The sequence below is a fragment of the Dermochelys coriacea genome, chromosome 4 (genome assembly GCF_009764565.3).
Source record: "Dermochelys coriacea isolate rDerCor1 chromosome 4, rDerCor1.pri.v4, whole genome shotgun sequence".
Lineage (NCBI taxonomy): Eukaryota > Metazoa > Chordata > Testudines > Dermochelyidae > Dermochelys > Dermochelys coriacea.
Window position 1 is genome coordinate 70766702 of NC_050071.1, and position 7107 is coordinate 70773808.

The following is a 7107-nucleotide window of genomic DNA, read 5'->3' on the forward strand; positions in this document are numbered from 1 at the left end:
AAATTACGGGTGCTGACCAAATTAAGCTTCACAAGTTTCTGCCAGTGAAGGAATAGTTGCCTGTTTTTTCCCCTCTGTTTTAGTCAGAGTTTATTAGGAGAGAAGTTTAAAGTGCAGTATATTATTTTAAAGGTTATGCAGCAAAGCTCCTTTATTAACACAGCTATAGAATAATGTAACTGTTTTCATGCCATTGTAGTGTTTCTGTACATACAGATTTCTTATGCCTCTCTCTCTATGCCCAGAATACCTTTCATGATTGAGTGTGCCATGCAACTTCATTGTCCTCCTTCAAATCCCTCCTCCAGACTCATTTCCTCTGGTTAACCTTCCAACACTGACCTTTATTCTACCACTCTCTTAAGAGACTTTAATCCTCAAACTGTTCATATATTACATTAGCATATTTTAAAAGGTTTCAGAGTAGCAGCCGTGTTAGTCTGTATTTGCAAAAAGAAAAGGAGTACTTGTGGCACCTTAGAGACTAACATTTATTTGAGCATGCGATGAAGTGAGCTGTAGCTCACGGAAGCTTATGCTCAAATAAATTTGTAGTCTAAGGTGCCACAAGTACTCCTTTTCTTTTTGCATATTTTAAAAGGTTCTTAAAATGGTACTGAACAAGTGCACATAACAGACTGGAGACACATAACAGACACAATATCCTCTGATTTGTTTTAATGGAGTAACTCTCAGCCACCCTATACCATTACTCAGCACCCTTTGTTTGTTCTTTTGTGCTGTTCTCCCTTTAACTTAGTTGGAAAGCCCTTTAAACCAGGTACCTATATTTTTATTTTGACTGTAAGGTGCCAGGCCCACCACTCCATTTACACACAAACGGGGCTAAATTCAGGGTTCTTGGGTATGCCCTCCCCACCAAGGGGCAATCTGCTAGCCAGAGATCAACAGAGCATCCCGGCCAGACCCCTTCCTCTTCTCCTTGTACACAGTGTTTTCCTGTAAATAAAACACAGACCTGGGAGTTATGAGACCTGGCTTTGATTCCTGGTTTCTCTACTGATTCACAGTTACTTACCTATGTGTACATCACTTTCAAAGGAGGATATTACTCACCCTCTCTTGTAAAGCCGATAGAGATCTATGGATGAAAAGCACAGTACTTATTAAACTTGTACACGTGTATATGCTCTTTTGATGAGTGTAATGCACTCTGAATGCATACAACATACATTATTAAGTTCTTCAAATGTCACAGGTGATGGAAGTAGAGTTAAGCTCTTTTCTGACCATCTTTTATTTTCCCATGTCACATTCTCCCTACTCCTGTGATAGTTGTAATAGTACAGTTTCACCAGTGCAGGCTGTGCATTAGATTTGATTCTCCCCACAAACTACAAGTGTATGTTTAGAGACACAAAGAGAAAAAGTCCCATGCCTGCAACACATTACTGTTTGTCATTAGTATTTGCCGTAGACTGGACAAAGTTAGTAGTACACGTGTGTTCCTCAGCCATCACATTTCAGTTCTCCAAGGAATCCCTAAAGCAATACCTGAAGCTTATTACACCTACAATGTGCACTTGGTTTTTAATTATTCATTGATATTTATTTCCCTGAAAATTAGATTCTACCATAGGATTATTTTTTACTTCTCATTTTAATAAAATCATTGTTTTATAAGTTTATGACTATCTAATTAGAAATTAATTACACTGGGCTAATTTTAGTCAGTGTTCCCATTAGCACCAACAAAGACAAGGTCAATCTGAATTCCTAACCCTAAACACCTCAATGATCAACCACAACAGAAAACGGCACAGAGGAGGAGCCTAAGTGGAAGAGCCTTCGGCATAGTTGAGTAGCTCCAAAGAGGGTAGAAGAAGAGGGTATCTAGCCTCCTTCACTGTCACAGAAAAGGCAAAAGGCAGCAGCAGTCTCTCTAACAGGAGAGAGGAGGCAATCTGGGGCGCAGGGGAAGAAAACCTAGATTCCTCAATCAGCTGCAACATGTATGGACCTTTGGAAGGAAGAAGAAGGGGGAACTCTGGAATGGAAGAAAGAGGAGGCATCACAGAAGCCAAAATAGTTACCTGATCTCCCAAATAGGAGGAAATGAAAAGAGAACTCAGATCCCCTGGTGCAGGGGTGGGGATTGCAGGTATAAGAGAGGAAAAAAAACCCAGAAAGAGCATGGGGCAAGCAAAGGCCTCATGACAGATAAAGGAGAATTCAGGGTGCAAAGTGGATATAGAGAACAGGAAGAGAGGCTCATGGGGATATGGGAGAGAAAGAGTAAGAGAAAAAGGAGAAAAAGAAAACAAAAAAAGAAAATAAGAAAATGATCTGGAGAGGGACAGAATGTTTCTGGGTTAGATGGACAGAAAAATAAGGAGAAAACCAATATAACATTTTGGTTGTTAGTTAATTGTATTTAAAATATTTATGTTCCTTCATGTAACTATTTTGCTTGCACTCACCCCACGTTTGGGCAAAAGGGATCATTTTAGTGCAGTGCTCAAAATAATCAAATGATGCCATGGCTACATTGGATTGTATAATAATTAAAGTAAATAATTGACCAGAATATGCAAACTCTCCTCCTGCTGAGGGGAGTGGACCTGTCCCTACACCTCCTTCTGTTTTACATAACTGTTACTTGGGAATGTTGGCAACTATGCCAAACCCCAGCACTAGCAGCAGGGCTTCACTTCTCTTGCATGAGGAATGCATGAGGCTGCATGTTGGAATTTCTCCCCCATGCATGTAATTTGGAGAGAAAAGATGCTTAAACAATAACTACACTGGCCCACCTAAAACTCCTGAGACTAGTTTCCATCTCTGAAACACCTCCTGCTCTAAATCCCTCTCCATTTGGGGTTTTTGAAAGTGTAGTGACTTATGTTAAAATGGATAGAGCTGAAGACTGTAAATGAACATGGGAAACTAGGTTTGATTGTGCTCAGTTCTATAAAGAAACAAAAAAAACCCAAACAAACATTGGGCCAGATTCACTAAACATCACATAGAGGTGTAAGTCACATCTCCTTGTGCCAGCCTGGCCCTGCCTCACAGAATGAGGAAGGCAGAAGGCAGACGGCAGACAAGGAAAGGACAGACACAACCTCTTCTCTTGGTGTACTTTCCATCACTCAGTGAGTCTTCCAGGGTCCCTGCCAGGAGGAGCCAGTATAAACCCTGGGCAAATACAGTCCATTAATTTACTGATGCCCTTTTCATATGGGTCTGGCCTCCACATTAAGTGCCATGCATTCCACAGGCGCTAGAGCTTGGTTACCTGTTTAAGCTCTGAGGTCCCTGACCACGGCAGGTTTTGACATTGGTGAATTAAAATATTGTAAACAATCCATTTTGTTATTGTACTGAAGATTAATCACAGTGCATTTTAATTACTCTTAACAGGAAAATAAGAAATAAAAAAAGAACCTGCTAAGGGTAGCTAAATTTTGTTTCAAAATGTGGACAGCAAGGAAACCTAGCTTCTGTTCTGGGTTCTGCCTCGTTGTGTGACATTGGTCAAGTCACTGAACTTCTCTGTGGTTCAGTTTTCTTATCTATAAAGTAATTTTTATAAAGCACTGAGGTACAAGGATGTAAAGTGCTATAAGTGATCAGTTTTATTATATGTACAAAGGAAACATTTTTGAATTAACAGGCATTGGGTTTAAAAACAAACAAAAGGAAGTACTTTGTCACACAATATACAGTCCATCTCTGGAATTCATTGCTAGGGGATGTTGTGAAGGCCAAAACTATAACTTGGTTCAAAAAGGAAATAGATAAGTTCATGGAGGATAGGTCCATCAGTGGCTATTAGCCAAGATGGTCAAGGATGCAACCCCATGCTCTTGGTGTCCCTAAACCTCTGACTACCAGAAGCTGGGAGCGGACAACAGGGGATGGATCATTCCATGATCGCCTGTTCTGTTCATTTCCTTTGAAGCACTTGGCATTGGCAACGGTCGGAAGACAGGATACTGGCTAGATGGACCATGTAGCAAAGCCGAATCTCACCGGTGCAGCACCTCCCGCTGGTCATTGTGGGAATTAGCTCTCCAGCCTCTGGAGCACCTCTGCAGGCTGGTATCCCATTTGCCTCAGGCCCCTGTGTCCCTCCCAGACTCCAGTGCCCCTTTATCTTGGTTGCTGCCCCCTGGCAGTACACCCTCTCTCTGGATCTCCCCACCCAGGGGAACCTCCAGCCCTCTATCCCCACCTCACCTCAGTCTATGGCTACTGCCAGTCACCATCTATCTCCCACTCACTGGGGGCAAATGCAGCATACAAGCCACTCATCATTGGGAAAAGGGGGGAGTTTGGACCAGCTGCCTTTGCCTATTCTCTGGGCTGCAGCCTCTGCAACCCCAATACCTGGTTTGGCCTTGCACAGGGCCTGCAGCCTGGGGAGTTGCCAGGCAGGAGGTCCTCTCTCCAGCTGCGCCACACTGCACCCTCAGCTCCCAAGCAGCTAGGTCCTTCTCCCTCTGAAGCTGGAGGGAGAGTGACTAGCTCCTAGCTCATAGCCCTTTTATCAGGGCCAGCTGTGCCCTGATTGGTGCATGGCCCAGATGTAGCTATTTCCCCAATCAGCGTAGGCTTGCTGCTTTCCCCAGCAGCAGCCCTCTCACAGCCTCAGCCCTCTCCCAGGGCTGGTTTAATCACTTCAGGGCTGGAGCAGGGTGACTACCCTCCTACAGACCAGTATGGCTGTTCTTATGAATCTATCCTGCCCTACTATAATATAGGCCAAGACTATAACAGGGTTAAAAAAAAGAACTAGATATAGTCATGGAGAATAGGTCCATCAATGGTTATTAGCCAGGATGGGGAGGGATGGTGTCCCTAGCCTCTGTTTGCCAGAAGCTGGGAATGGGTGATGGGGGATGGATCACTTGTTAATTACCTGTTCTGTTCATTCCCTCTGGGGCACCTGGCATTGGCCACTGTTGGAAGACAGGATACTGGGCTAGATGGACCTTTGGTCTGACCCAGTATGTCCGTTCTTATTTTCTTATGTACTGAAAGATAACATGCCATCCCAAACCCTTGCATATGTCACAGGCATGCAAAAAAACCATAGATATTAGGAGGCTTTTTGTTAGGACTGACATTCACAGCCACTCACATCCTACACACCATTGGATGAGCCTTCCCAAGCCAGAGAAGTTCCCTAGTAATACACTGGGGATGAACACCTGGACCCGCCTCGAGAATTAAAAATAAAAGAATAGTTCCCAAGTCAGTTTATAGGTAACAATAATGACACCAGCTCAGTAGATTCCCAAACTTCTTTACAAAAGGAGGTCAGTATCATTATCCTCATTTTACATACAGGGATATTAAGGTACAGAAAGGTGAAGTGCCCAAGCTCACTCAGGTCAGTAGAAGAGCCAGGAATAGCATTCGGTCTTCTGAATCCCAATCCAGTGCTCTAACCACTAGATCATAATATGCCTCCTAAATAAATTAGTAAACCAGCTCTTCCAAAAGTGGATTATAAATATTAAATATATATATAATAAAATTATATATATATATTAAAAACAGCACAACTAAGACTCTTGGTTAATTTCTCAGCTCAAAGTAATATGCAACTCTTTGAGTCTCTTGGCAGGTATTTAGCAAGAATGGTAGTAACCCAGAGTATCTTTTCTAGTAATACCATGGATGTACACTCTGTTTTCTCACCTGTATTTTAAACTCTTAAGTAGGCATGAGAGAAACTGTTTCGGGAAATGTCACATTTCCTGATACTACAAATAACTATTATAAATAATATTTACTAGCAAACAGAATAAATAAAAGGTGGTGGTTGTGGAAAAATGTCATTTTTAAGCATATAAATACATACTCAGTCAGACAATGATCCATCTAGCCCAGTACCTTGTCTTCCAACAGTGACCAATTTCAGGTGCTTCAGCCAGATTAATAGAACAGGGCAATTATTAAGTGATCCATCCCATGTTGCCCACTCCCAGCTTCTGGCAGTTGGAGGCTTAGGTACATCCACAACATGGGGTTGTATCCCTGACCATCTTGACTATCCAAGATCATTCATGATTTTATAGACCTTTCTCATATCCCCTCCTAGTTCTCTCTTTTCCAAGCTTAAAAGTCCCAGTCTTTTTTAATCTCTTCTCGCATGGAAGCTGTTCCATACCTTTAATCATTTTTGTTGCCCTTCTTTGTACCTTTTCCAATTCTAATATATCTTTTTTCTGAGATGGGGCAACCAGAACTGTGCACTGTATTCAAGATGTGGGCATATCATGGATTTATATCATGGCATTATATTTCTGTTTTATTATCTATCTCTTTCCTACCGCTTCCTAACATTGTTAGCTTTTCTGACTGCCACTACACATTGTGCAGATGTTGTCAGAGAACTATCCACAATGACTCCAAGATCTCTTTCTTGAGTGGCAACAGCTAATTTAGATCCCATCATTTCTATGTATAGTTGGGATTATGGTTTTCCAATGTGTATTATTTTGCATTAATCAACACTGAATTTCATCTGCCATTTTGTTGCCCAGTCACCCAGTTTTGAGAGATCTCTTTGTAACTTTGTTTTGGACTTAACTATCTTCAGTACTTTTGTAACATCTGCATATTTTGCCACCTCACTGTTTACCCCTTTTTCCAGATCATTTCTCATTTTTGGTGACAATCTCAAGGGCTGTGCAACTTCTGCAATTTTTTCTGCATGTTGCAGAGTTGCAGCATCTCACAAACTGATCACTTGTATATATCAGCAAAGGACCATTGGCTATGCCAATTTAAATCATATGAGGATCTGGCCCAGTGACTGCACAGATACCATATAGAGTCAGTACAGCATCCATAATATCACAGCAGTTGCAAATAGTCAATATAATATATACTGAGCTAAGTGACTCAGCCATAGGAAAAAATGAACTAGAGCCAGGTTAATGCTGGAAGTCAATCATTAACACACATATATTCTGTAGATTAATACTTCGTTCCATGGTTGGCTAAATTCTGTTTCTTAAATCAACACATTAGAGCAATAAGGTATTATGCTAATGGTTCTATTTGTTTTACATAATAATCCTGCTTAGTCACATATGAATAATGGCTAAGTATACACAGTGAATCTGTAAA

At 41.5% G+C, this 7107-nt stretch overlaps 1 long non-coding RNA gene across 1 annotated transcript; it reads right to left on the reverse strand.

The window, feature by feature from the left end:
- Positions 1-610: 610 nt before the first annotated feature.
- Positions 611-4475, reverse strand: LOC119854557. Its single transcript, XR_005292516.1, has 3 exons — positions 4354-4475; positions 1078-1102; positions 611-960 (listed from the first exon to the last, which is right to left on the reverse strand). It is a non-coding gene; the product is annotated as an uncharacterized LOC119854557 (long non-coding RNA).
- Positions 4476-7107: the final 2632 nt, after the last annotated feature.